General features: G+C 42.5%; 1 protein-coding gene and 1 long non-coding RNA gene across 6 annotated transcripts in view; both read left to right on the top strand.

Annotated features, from left to right (window-relative positions):
* Window positions 1-13,199, top strand: part of ASAP1 (ArfGAP with SH3 domain, ankyrin repeat and PH domain 1) — a 340,245-nt gene that overhangs the window by 149,179 nt on the left and 177,867 nt on the right. The window lies entirely within an intron of this gene.
* The window catches only part of LOC130542920 (uncharacterized), an 86,951-nt gene extending 73,752 nt beyond the window's left edge, over window positions 1-13,199 (top strand). Inside the window, exon 2 of the long non-coding RNA XR_008957832.1 lies at window positions 1-13,199. This exon is cut by the window's left edge and continues 55,079 nt beyond it. This is a non-coding gene — a long non-coding RNA (uncharacterized LOC130542920).

Below are 13,199 nucleotides of genomic sequence, written 5' to 3'. Positions count from 1 at the left end.
CACAGAGCCGTGGAGGGTGAGTCCCAGCTGGAAGGGAGAGTACTGGAGAGAAGGAGAGGAGGAGACGACTTCTTCAGTCTTTAAGTCTCTATTCCAGCATCAGCTTCTCCAGGAAGTTCTCTGGTTCAATTTAGATGTGTCCCTCTTGCATCCCCATGGCATTTATTGAGCGCTTCCTGTTCTCCTCTTAAGCACCTGTGCATACAGTATTTCATTTGATCATTGTAATAGTCTTGTTGAGGTGACAACTCTTATCCTGTTCAACAGAGAGAGAAACTGAGGCAAGAAGTTACATAAGAAGTTTCCTAACAAGTGGTTTGAATCCAAATCTGTCTAGATTCCAAATCTGAGGCTCTAGCCACCCTCATAAGCTTGCCCTCCTCCACAGCACACCCCTCTGCACCCGTCTGATAGATGCTATGCCTTTGCTTTCCTGTCTGTGAACTTATTGAGGTCAGGGAATGTGTTTACTTATTTTGGTACTCTAGGCACCTAAAACAAGACAGGTACTGAGGAAGTGCCTGATAAAGGAGGTAAATGTGAGTGTGTCTCATTTCCCCCCCCAACTTATTTGTAGATTTTTCCCCGCCTCTTTCTAGTTGAATTCTCATGTGGTCCTATTTGGGAGTAGGGTTTTTTTTTTTCTCTTTGGGTAGCCATTTGTATTATAGAAAGGGGGAAGGCACTTAAAATATTTAGCCTTTCAGATTGCCAAGGGGATCTTATTAAGTGTTCATAATTACATTCACGAGTCAGGATGGGTAATGGATATCCATGCAGAGTGCAGATGGCATCGGTTTTATTGCAGTTGGTAGACCTTAAGCAGTTTCAGATGAGATTTTTTAAATGTTTTAATTCAATTGTTTTTGCAAGTAGACTGATAATAATTAAGCCATTTTTCAAAAAGATAAATATACAAATATAAATGAAATTTATAGTTTTGACTAAGACATCTAAAATATGGACTCGCAATACCATTTTGTTTGTTTCTCCTTTTTTCCTTATTTGGTACAGTAAGTAGAGAAATGATTATTTGCCAGATAGATTATTGAATTCCTGGAACACTACATAATTGCAGAGTCTTAGATACTTCTGTGCTGATAGTGTGATCAGAGCAAATTGGATTATAATTAACCTAGACCACGAAATGTAGAACATGTGTGAGATGCAGAGTCTGTTAGAGGAAAATGAGCTAACGTGTGCTGTGGCTGTAATCTTGATTCCTGGGTCCCCCACATATCACCGTATAAATGAGTCTCAGGACAAATGAATGAAGTTGCTTTTTAAAAAAATTTTTTTTAACTTTTGATAAATGTTTCAGTCTGAAGAACTGAACCAGTCCATTAATTGTAGCATCATAGTCCCCAGACTTTGAGATAGAAGCCTCTGTTCTCAGAAAGCTCTGACGTAGTGAAGAAATCAAGAACCAAAGAAGGTCTCCCCTCCCCCAAAAGTTGAGTTTCAAGTCCAGTTAATAAGTATACATCAATCTTTCTATGGAAAAAATCCAGCAGTTGTGATGGCATTGACTATAAAGAGATTTGTAAAAACTTAAAAGCAGGAGGACAAGCCATAAATGGTAGGGAATCATTGTTTCTGTGGGTCTGCAGGGCTCTAATACTGCTAGCTACCTTTTATTGAGTGCCAGGCTTATTTATTCCTTCTAACAGCCCTCTGGGCTACATATCATTCCCGGTTTTACAACAAGGTAATTGAGTCATTGGGATGAAATAACCTGTCCAATGTCTTACGCCTCAGGTTGTCTGACCCCAAACCTCTGTTCTCCTGTCCAGCAATGCCACACCAAGTAGGATGCATTTTCTGTGTGTATATACATACACACGTAGTCAGAACCTACTTGTTATTTGGAAAAATAACATGTTTGTTATATGTTATTTGGAAAAAGTGATTCTATAAACACATACATTCGTTCACGCATTCTCAGACAAACCAGTGACTTTCACTGCATGTGTTCTGGGTTACTTTAAGTGGAATGATGCTATTGATGCCTAAGAACAGTAGACTGACATTCACATCTCCTTGTTTGTAAATTTCAGTAAAAATTAAAATGTGGTCGAATTCTAATGTCGAAAATTAAATTCTCTTTTGATACTCTTCCCAGCTCCTGGTAAATAATTGTTTTGAATTTTAAGTAACTGGATAATTTTTATTATTTCATTACAAATTTTCGTTCTTAAGCGGAATGTCTGATGAGTGTTTATGTACCTCTCTCCTACTTTTCTGTTGCCTTTTATTGGCTTGGATAAATAACTGTACGGCTCGAAGTTGGAAGAGTTCATTGTAGTGACTAAATTATATTGCATGAGTCCTGCTGTAAGAGCAGGCTAGTCCTGATACTCGTGGTGCTGGCATGATTGGCTCCCGTCTGTCACAGGAGACTATATGACGAGAACTCCTTCCAGCACTAGTGCTAATTTGTGAAGACTTAGCTGTCAAAAATGCTGTAACCATTATCACAATTAGACTCTATCCCATTAACATGCTCAGGATTTCAGGGAAGTACAATCACAATGAATACATAGCACACTACTTGTCTAAATTTGTATTCTGGGCCAGAGTCAGTCACCAGTTTTACGAGGATGGATTTTTCTGACGTCCGTAGATGAGGAGTAAAGAAGGTAGAAAAGGGATAAGGAATATCAGAAAGAGCACTGGTAACATAATCGTCATTCAAGTCCAACTGCGCTACTCACTGGTGTTGCGACCTTCTTTAAGGCCCCTTGATCCCTCTAAACCATGGTTTCCTTATCAGCGAAATGAAGGCAAGAACATCAGCCCTACCTGTCTCTTGTTGATGACCACATGAAATGAGTGTTTGCATGGCAGTTTGAGAAATTCTGTAACAGCAGAAAGATACTGAGCTAAGACCCAGACTCAGGTTTCTAATCTGGTTCATAGTCGATGTTCACTCAGTTAGACCCCATCTCTTTTTAGCCTCAAGTTTGATAGTGGTTTTTAGTTCAAGGGGGGCGGTGGGTTCCGCACAGAGCAGGGTCCCTCTTGGCTGTGGATGCCCCAGACTACTCGGTGACCAGTTCCCCCACTTAGCACCATATGCCCTTCCTCCCTGCTTTCACTTCTCTCTCTTTCTCCACTGCTTTATCTTTTACTCTTTCTGATCGCTGTTCTAGCAATTAGTGAATATTTTTAGGGTTGAGAGACCTAGAAATCATGTAGTCAAATCTGTTTATTTTTTAGATGATGGAACAAAGGCCGAGAGGGTAGTGTATTGCTCAAGAGCACACAGCTAGTAAGCAGCCAAGCTGGTGAACCCCGTATGCTCAGTTTCGAAAGCAGATCTGTTTTCCCCACACAATGCTGCTTTTAAAATTTTGTTCCCATGGAATGGGGCTCCCCCACCCCCATTTAAAAATATGGTTGCATATCTCTGCAGAAGTGGGTTTCTAACACCTGCCATTCACTTTCAGTGTGGCGTGAGCCAGGTCCTCATATTTCCTGGTTTTCATGTTCAAGGCTCCATGTGAGACAGCTGATCCATCTTGCAGAGAAGCAGATTGTGGCAGAAGGTGTGCGTAACTTCAAAACGCCTAATACTGGGTGTATGATTCAGACCTTACTTGAGAAAAGAGTAATTTCCTTTGCCTCCCCCATGTATTTCCGGGCTAAAGCAACCACAAAGTTCAGAGGAAAGTGTAGGATTTGTGTACTCCTGTTAATTTTTTTTCTCTCGCAATCTCGAGAATGAAAGTGCTGGAGGTTTGGGGGTTTTGTTTTTCCTGACAGGCAGGTAGACTAAGAGGCAGAAACCAGGATCTGTTGTCCTTACTAGCCGTGTGAACTTCTAGAACTCCCCTCACTTCGGCTTTCTCATCTGTGAAATGCGTTTGAGGGCTCCTGCCTTGTTTGTCTGGTTGGGTTCTGGTTCTGCCCCCAGCATGGTTCCTGGGTAGGGTCAGAGGGTGCTGGGTGGTCCAGAAGCAAGAGTGGTTTCTCCCGCAGTCCACCCCTGCGTTAGATTTAGATTTAACAAGGATATCTAATGCATGTGGATTAACGACCCTAGGAACTATTTTGGGTATTTTTGTCCTTTATCTCAAATGTGTGTATTCCCCAGCCAGAGAACCTGATGGCATGTATTGAAAAGAAAGAAAAGACAAAAGAAATGTTGATTTGCATGGAAGACATTTGCAAAGAAAGAGGAATGTTTTCTCATTGGCAGATATTGTCTTCATGTGTTTCTAATGAAACAGAAGCCAGTGGGTCCCTGGTTTATTTCTTTGTTTCCACTCTGACGTTGTTGATGTCAGCAAAAAATGTGGGTTTGTTTTTTGGAGAGGGTCATGTTTTCTTTTTCCATTTAGCATAGGAATGGTGGATCCTACCTGCCACACCCCTCTAAAATAATAAAATATGTCTAGAATATGGATTGTAACTACAGCTTTCTGTGGTCGGTTAGATCCAGTCTAAGGATGTGGACTCAGAAAGTTCTTTTGGAAATGCTTATGTAACTGTAGTGACAAACGCACATAACACTGCCTAATAATTATTTACTATGCCTGTTCCTTTCTTACTACCTACTTAATATCGTATGGAATTGAGGAGCCCACAGTTTTAGGATGTTAATGGTAATTTACATACACTATTATGAACGTGGCCCTTGGATTTTCTTCAGCACAGGGAACATAAATGTTCAGCCTCATTGGGAACCAGTCTACCCAGGATTTCTTCCTTCCCTTGCTAAGAGTACATTTTTTTGCCCAGTTGAGCTCCACCCAGACGGGTCAGGCTTCCTGCACTCTTGACACGTCTGTGAATGCTGTGTCTAGCTGGAGAGCTGTCCTGCCGATTTCAGCGAGATGGGCATACGCATGCCCGCAGCTCTCAGTCAGCAGACATGTTCAGAGCCGAAGACGACATTTATGTAATCTGGGGACAAATTTGGAAACTCCTGTGAGAAATCTCACAGAAATCATTTCCAAATGTGAGCTAATGGCTGCCTTTTGTGATGTTTTCTAAAGCATTTGAAAACCATTTCTATATCTGTACTTCCTTTATTCCCACCCATCAGACTCTCCTTTCTGGTGGCATGTTGTCAGATTTTGAGTACTGTGGCACCAATTTTGGATATCTGTCGTGAGAACACTTCAGTATCTTGTTGCTAACTTTGTATGTGCCTTTCTGGCTTTAAAATTTTGGGGGTTTGCTTATATTTGTAAAGATGGGATTGTCTAAACATTTTTTCCGTGTGGCAGAAATGGAATTGATACTCTGAATTTGTTTTTGTTGTATTGGATTGAATTTTCTGGTTCTTTCACCTCACTCAACTTTGCTTTATCCTTCTTGTTGTCTTAAGCTCACTGGACGTAGAGAGCTAGTGTGGCTTACGGTCACTGGTGTGTTTCCCTTGTTGCCTGTGGACATGACTTCGTGGCTCCCTTCCATCCTTGCTGCAGAGTGGTCGTCACCTGGGAAGTGAGTGGCCAGACTGCATGAGACAGAGACAGTTCTGTTCCTCTTGTGCCCTGATCCTGCGGGGCCGTGGCTTTCTCTTCGGTCTTACTCAGATTCCCGAGGCCTGTGGTTCTCAGCCAGAGCATGTATCGAACTCCTCCCTCTTGAAGGTTCTGATCTGGACGGGGTGGTGTGGGGCTCTGGTGTCTGCACGGAGGAGCTCTCACAGGCGAGTCTGATGTGGCAGGTGCCCCATTAACCAGCCAGGCCTCACAAAGACGAAACACAGGTCCTCTGGGAGCATTCCTTCCACCCTCGGGACGGGCCTCCCTCACCGGCAGGCCGAGTCAGTCCTTCTACCCTCTGCCACTGGCTCATTTAGTTCCCTCTCTGCCACTGCCCTTCTGGCACCCTCCATGAGCTGCCCATTCCTCTGCTTCTGCTCCTTTCCTTCTCTTGACTCCATGCCTGCCTCATGGTTGAAGGTCGCTCATGTTGCCACAGAGCTTTTTCCCAAGCGTGTGCATTTTCACTTTTGGCTCACAGAACACAAGTGCTGTATTCTTTTTCTCAGTTTGGGTTGGACCTGCACATCACACTTATGTCTGCTTGGTAAGAATTCAGGTCAGGTGCTCACCCCAGATGTTCACAGCTGTGCTGGGCTACTGTCAGAGGAGGCCCTGTGGTCGGTCTGTCCGGGACTCTCATGCTGGCTTTTTTTCATTTTCAGGGTACCTGTCAGTAACATGGACCATCAGATGTCTTAGCCAGTTCACCCTTTGTATTTCATGCTGGGGTGTAGTAGACAAGACCCCAAATTTTGAATTAAGAGTTATGAGTTCCAGTCCTAGCTCAGACACTTGTTGGTATGATCTGGGGCAAGTCATTCAGCCTCTCTGGGTTCCGCTTCCTCCTTTATAAAATGGGGGCTAATACAGCTTTTCTCACGGTAATAACATGGAATGTATTTGACGTTGCTTTATAAAATGTCACAGAAATAGAGGAGATTATTGTTAACAGCCCTGGCAATACAGTACCCCACCTTTGTTTTCTGAGGACTTCCCCCACCCCCACTTTATTGAGCTGTAACTGGCACTGGGTAGGTTGAAGGTGTACAACACAGTGATTTTATATACGTATATCATGATTGCCACAATACGGTGAGTCAGCGCATCCATCACCTCACGTAGTTACAACTTTACGTGTGTGCATGGTGAGAACTTTGAAATCTACTGTCTTAGCAACTTGAAATAGGCAATTCGGTATTATGAACTACAGACACCGTGCTGTCCATTACATCCCTAGAACTTAGTCATCTTACAACTGGGAATTTTTGCCCTTTGATCCCTCCCCCCATCCCCACCCTTGTTTGTTTGTTTGTTTGTTTGTTTGTTTTAAGCAGATGAGGAACTGGGCTCTGGGAGTGTGTATGCCTAGGATACCACACCTTATTAATAGCAATGCCAGACCCAGAAGCCAGGCCCTTGGGGTTCTTTTTATATCTTTTTTCAGGGCACAGCATCCATTCATTCATAGAAAGTCCTGAGTCTGAATCTTTTTCTTTTCTTCAGAGAGGCTTACTTGTTTTTTGGAACTTAACTCTTTCCTTGATCACTGTACCTTAGAATCTGTTTCTGAACCTCTGATGAAGTGCAGACATTATCAGGACATTGACTTCTGTAAAATGTAGCCTTAGCTACATTTAGCTTGATTATAAGTACCTATGTCCCTCTTCAGTTGTTCTAGAACTATTATCTAAAACTATTTATGGAATATAGTTTTCCACATGCCTTTTCTGTTGTAAAGTTAGAACAAAGAAGCAAACAGTAGATCTGTCTATGATATGGTTCTTTTAGTCACCATTTTATTTCTCAGAGTGAGCACTTAGCTCTGTGCATTCCCATGTTTCCTAAGTGCTTTCTGGCTCCCGTGCTGGCCATGAGGAGAGCTTCTGCACACAAGCAAGCCAGGATGTCTCAGGGGGGCTGGTAATTGAGAGAGGGGTATTGACCTTGTGGTCATCAGTCTGAATGTGCCTAAGTGAGTAGCTGCCCAAAGCCATTACTGTAGCCTTCCAGGAATCTTTAATAAATGAATTAGTGGGCTTTCTGTAGCTCTTGATGACCTGTAGAAAGCCTCATACAGGCTTCATTTGTTCACCCATTTATTTTCTTCTGTTGGGGCCAGAAATCTAACTCCATATGCGGAAATCTCCCAGCTGTGGGTTTCAAAGCACTTGGAAGAGGAGAAGGAATTGCCATTTGTTGACTGTCTTCTTAGTGCTTAGGAGCTTTGTATACTGTCTAATTTCATTCTCTCTAAACCTCTAGACATGGTTATGATTATATCCTCCTATTTTACAGATGAAGCCACAGAGTCTAAGAGAGTTTAAAAAAAAACAGCCTAAGGTCACCCAGAGACAAAGCACCACAGTATTTTAACATGGAGCGATAGTGTGAAGAGCCTGTGCTCTTATGCCTCACCAGGGAGTCCCCTTACCAGTTAAGGACAGGGAACTATGGGGAAAAGAGAGGTTCACTGTCCATTTCCACCTACAAGTGTAGGGGAAATAAGAACTACAGTAGGTCATTGAGGAGGACTTGAAGAGCTGCGTTTGACTCCTTTGGTTCACTTCAACATACATCTGCTCTATGCCTGAAACCGTGCCAATAAGGAAAAGAAGCACATTGCGATTTGCTCCTCTTGGACCCAAGGCAGTGGACTCTTGTTGATCAGATTTGAGTGAAGTAAAATAGTCTATCATCAGGTGTTAATTCCCAAGGTGCATCCCTGACAGTGAATGCTTTGGGAGGTAAGAGGAAGAGAGAAGTTGCCGTATCACATTGGTATTTTTTGGCACAAGTAGGAGGTTAAGCACCCCTTTTACCGTTTTCCATTTAAGAAACTTGGGCATACTTAAAGGTAAATGATGGTTCAAGGTAGAGTGATCCAGTGCAAGGGTCTAGACCAGAATCCACAGCTTCCTGATTCTTTAGCCTGGTTCTCTGTCAACTAGGTAGTTATCTTCTCTCTACCAAAGAAAACCCAACGTCCCCACTTCTGCACTGTCACCCCATAAAACAGCTATGCCGCCATGTACAGAGTAAGTGAAGACATGGCCTCTCCGAAAGGAACTCAAGATGCCAGCAGGGCCCATCTTCCATGTGTCGGTGACAGGCAGGTCACTCCATGCATCCGTAGTCACAGCAGTCCAGTTACCTGTCTCTGTCTCAAGGCCTGCCTTTCTGATGTGGTGCTTTTCAAGGGGAAGCAATGCAAGCAGGGATGTGCACATCAGCATGAGAAGAATGAAACGATGATCGCGCATAAGGTGCTCTGGGTTATAGTGTTTAATATGTAAAAGGAATTTACTGCAGCATTTCCCTTTCTCAGATGGAGAAACTCAGGACCAACACAGATAGAGGCCTGCCAGGATGTCAGCGCCAGTTAGTGGTTGAGCCAGGACCAGAACCGAGGCCTCTTCACTCGAAGGCCCGAGTTGTGTACCTGCCTCACCTCCTTCATCTCACAGAGGGTCTGGGGCCAACGGGATTTTGAACAAGTCTTAGGGGTCAGAATAATGAGCTTTGTGATCAGAGCCAATAAGATACTAAGTTTCATCTCTGTGCCGCCTGCACCCATCTGGGGTGCACATTACGGTCACCTGGGGAGCTTTAAAAACCTGCCTGGGCCCCACCACAGACCAGTTGAAACCACTCCCTCCTCCTCCTGCAAGTGTGATCTCTCTCACCGAAGGTTGTCACCTTAGTATGACAGTGCAAGGTTTTCTCCAAGTGCCATCAGGACCCCTAGGGGTGCCAGTAAAGAAACACATTCCAGGGTCCTGTCTGTTTCTCTGTAGTACAATCTTCTGGTGTCAGGAGTTGGGCTTTCTCATTTATAGCAAGTTCCTCTAATGTAAAACAGTGTTCTGGACTTGGTTTGTTTTTCTTCTAGTCCACCCCTGACCCCCACCCTGAGAGGCCCCTCTGGACCCCCTCCCACACTCTGCTTCTGCTCCTTTCCCTTCTGCATTGCCACATCTGGAGTGGAGGAAAGCAGGCATGACCCTGCCTTGGAAGGGGCCTCTGCACTTCAGGGTTTTAGATTGGTTTGGCTTTTCTTCTTTATAAGGGAAAGATTTAGAACATAGGCCTTCTTCATATTAATTTTAAAACGATGAGTGATGATTACAACACTAAAATGAACTTTTTTTTTAAAGAAACGATATATTGAGCCGTGGGTCAATAAGCAGTGGGGTCGTATCTTTCTCCATTAGCCCATCCTTTCTTTGAGCTTCATCTGTGAAGTTGCCCTTTGCAGCATCACTAGAAACACGACTCTTGCCTGGCACTCAGCGCTGACTTCGACATATCAGAAAAAGTGTTCCCCGCTCTCCTCTCAAATATGCAGCGATCCAACAAAGCAGTGATTCTAGAAAAATGTACTAGCAGTTATTAGCAATATTCTTGAAAAGGAAAGTGACAATATTTCTTCCTTCTCAGTTCATACTCTACTGACTTTTTTCTTTCTGGCTCTAGGATTTTCGTATTGTGCTTATTACAAAGCAAACAAAATGGGTGTACTCTTGCTCTGTGTAATGATATTCCACAGATAAAGAAAACAATTTAAATGAAGGCAAGAAGCCTCCCTCAGGAATGCACAACTACAAAATGCATTTCTGATACCTTTTGAAACTTGAAATTTGAAAATTTCACATTTTTAAGGAAAATACTGCTTATTTCCCCTCTTCAAGTTTATCCTCGTAGATATGGGGATTCCCTTAGTGTTTGTGCACATGTCTTCTGCTTGCTTACTGTATTATGTCTTCATATCATTAATTTTGTGTAAGCTAGTAAGATCAGAAACGTGCTTGGGGAAACAACTTTTAGAGCTGTGGACTTGGGGGAGGTCCCTCCTTTTCCCAACCCTGCCACCATAAATGACTCTTGTTATTGTGATCTATAACCATTAATTCAGTTTTGTCTTTACATTGCTGTGGTATTATATAAAGGTTTTGTGATATCTGTTCTAAAATCTATGCAATATTGAAAAACAGATTTATTATAGCAGGAAACAGTGCACATTATGATTTAGTTGGATTTTCTGAACATTGAGGACTGAAGGAAAGATGAACAGGCCTAGAAAACAAATGGAAAAGTGATACTTGAATTTTCAGATGACTCTTAGCAAGTTACTTAATTTTTCTAACTCCCTTTTCTTCACTGTAAAACAAATCCAGCATCATTACTTCATCAGGAGGACTGTTTAGAGATTGAGAATATTCATGTAAAGCACTTGGCTCATAAGATTAAGGGTAGGAAGAGCAAGAGGAGCTTAACAAATCTCAGTTGAATATGAATCACCATCTGGAAACAACTTCTAACACAGACCACTCTGTGACCAAAGGTCTGAATTTGTTCCTTGGGCGGAAATGTCCTTGTTTTTGTCATTGTTGCTCTCCTGAAATATATCAACTGGTTGTATAATGTACATTCAGAGGGAGAGAGGCTGTCCCCAGACACTCAAGCCCGCACCTACCTCCAACCAACTAAAGCAAGCGATGGAGAACAAAATAAATAATATAAAGTTAGGCCTGAAATAAATGGGTAATTAAGGATCTGCTCATTCAGCCTATTAGTAACTTAGTAATTCTTGCTTTTTTTTTTCTTCCACAATAAGGATATGCAGTTTTTATTCCCACAGAGATTCTATACATTATAAAAGAAAGTGGAAAAAAAATGAAAACCAGACAAAGCGGTACACAGTTGTTGTAAATAGGGGACAGGAGAATGGTAAACTAAATTTAGTAATTCAGGAGTGGAGAAAATCATGTAGAAAATAGGTAGTTTGGGGACCATTTTTTTAATATGAAATCCCAATAGTGAAAGCAAGTTTAACTCAGTGGATAATCAACCCAATAGTTTGTTTAGTTTCATTTAAAAAAATCTCGTGGCTTCTATCATGTTTCTGAAGGATGCAAAAATAGAAGACGAAGAAATATGGTGGCGTGGGTTGGTAGGTGTTGGAAGCTCAATTTCAAAGTTAGATGAGTAGCCTGAGCATCTGAGCTCTGCATGTAGAAATGGCAGAAATGCTACTGATTTTGTTCCCTCCACTCTTCTTGAGGTGGTAAATATTCTTTTTACCAGAACTCTGTAAGGCATAACTTCTGGGTAGAGAAAAACAGCTACTTCGGAGTTATGTGGCATACAAGCAGTGAGTGCAGTGTCTTCATGGTATATCATTGCCTTTTTTTTTTTTTTTTCTTTTAAGAGCGAAGTGAGGCTGAGGATATATAGGGGGAACTGCCCCTTTAACACATGTGCCGAAGGGTCTCCTTTCATCTGGGTCTGGGGCACTTGTCAGTCGGCAGCTCCTCCATCCTGCTGAGTCTTAAGAGCAGCCTCACTCCAGTTGGAGGAACGAGGACTGAGGAATGAGGAGGTTTGCTGCTCACAGAGCAGGTGAGACAAGTTGGAACAGCCTGGCAGCCAGCTCTGTGGGTCAGTGAGGGTGTTGCTGGGGACACAGAAAAGCGTTTCCTGCCAGTGGACAGTGTGGTCCTCAAAGTGCTGTCAGGTGGCCCGGGAGCCTGTGGAAGAGACAGTGATTTGTTTGGCCAAGCAACTTGTTGAGCATTTTGTTTCTGTGTTGGTGACTCATCTGAAGCCGGGAGATGAAGGACTCCTTGGGTGTTGGTTATAGGAAAGACTTCTGTTTCAAACAAGGAAGATGAATGTCAATCACTAGGAAACTGTCACTTGACCAGACCAGAGAAATGGCTTTCAAAGGTAGAGACACCAGAATAGTCTGTAGCTCTTGTTCAATTAAGCATTATTATTGTTTGCCTCCCTCCCTCTTTTCCTCTTATTTTTTTTCTCCTTCCCTTCCCCTATGTTTATCTGTTCTGTTTCTTAAATTCCACATAAGAGTGAAGTCATATGGTATTTGCCTTTCTCTGACTCTTAACTCTAGGAAACAAACTGAGGGTTGCTGGAGGGGAGGTGGGTGGGGGGATGGGATAACTGGGGGATGAGCATTAGGGAGGGCACTTGATGGAATAAGCACTGGGTGTTGTATGCCACTGATGAAATCACTGAATTCTACCTCTGAAACTAATGATACAGTACATGTTAATTAAATTGAATTTAAATAAAAATTTAAAAAAAAATTAAGCATTGTTGTTTCTCCCAGCAGCTTCTACCTGCTGGACAGAAATTACCTTCCTAAGGTAACTCTGTGTTTTGGAGGGGTTTTGTGTGTTTCTTTTGTTTTTTAAACTCAGATGTTAAGACCAAATTGCCTGCTCCCAAAGAAATATACAGGGTGAAGATCTGGCCTAGTCCATTTAATTTTTATGCATGTTTGAGTTGAAAGAATATCTTTATTCACATAAAACAAGATAGCAAAATGAAAAGCTTTTTGACTTGTATAAGAAACTTATCTGTAAAACTAGTTATCCAATTAACCTTTTTAACAACGGAAGTTATTTCCTGGGGCGCCTGGATGGCTCAGTCGTTGAGCCTCTGCCTTCGGCTCAGGGTGTGGTCCTGGCATTCTGGGATTGAGCCCCACATCAGGCTCCTCTGCTGGGAGCCTGCTTCTTCCTATCCCACTCCCCCTGCTTGTGTTCCCTCTCTCGCTGGCTGTCTCTCTCTCTGTCAAATAAATAAATAAAAATCTTGAAAAAAAAAAAACAAACAATGGAAGTTATTTCCTTATACTTCTACACGCAGAGCTGTTTCTGTGTTAAAGATCACAAA

This window comes from Ursus arctos, unplaced genomic scaffold, assembly GCF_023065955.2.
Source record: "Ursus arctos isolate Adak ecotype North America unplaced genomic scaffold, UrsArc2.0 scaffold_6, whole genome shotgun sequence".
Lineage (NCBI taxonomy): Eukaryota > Metazoa > Chordata > Mammalia > Carnivora > Ursidae > Ursus > Ursus arctos.
Note: the sequence above shows the minus strand (reverse complement) of the source record. Positions and strands in the feature narration are given on the sequence as shown.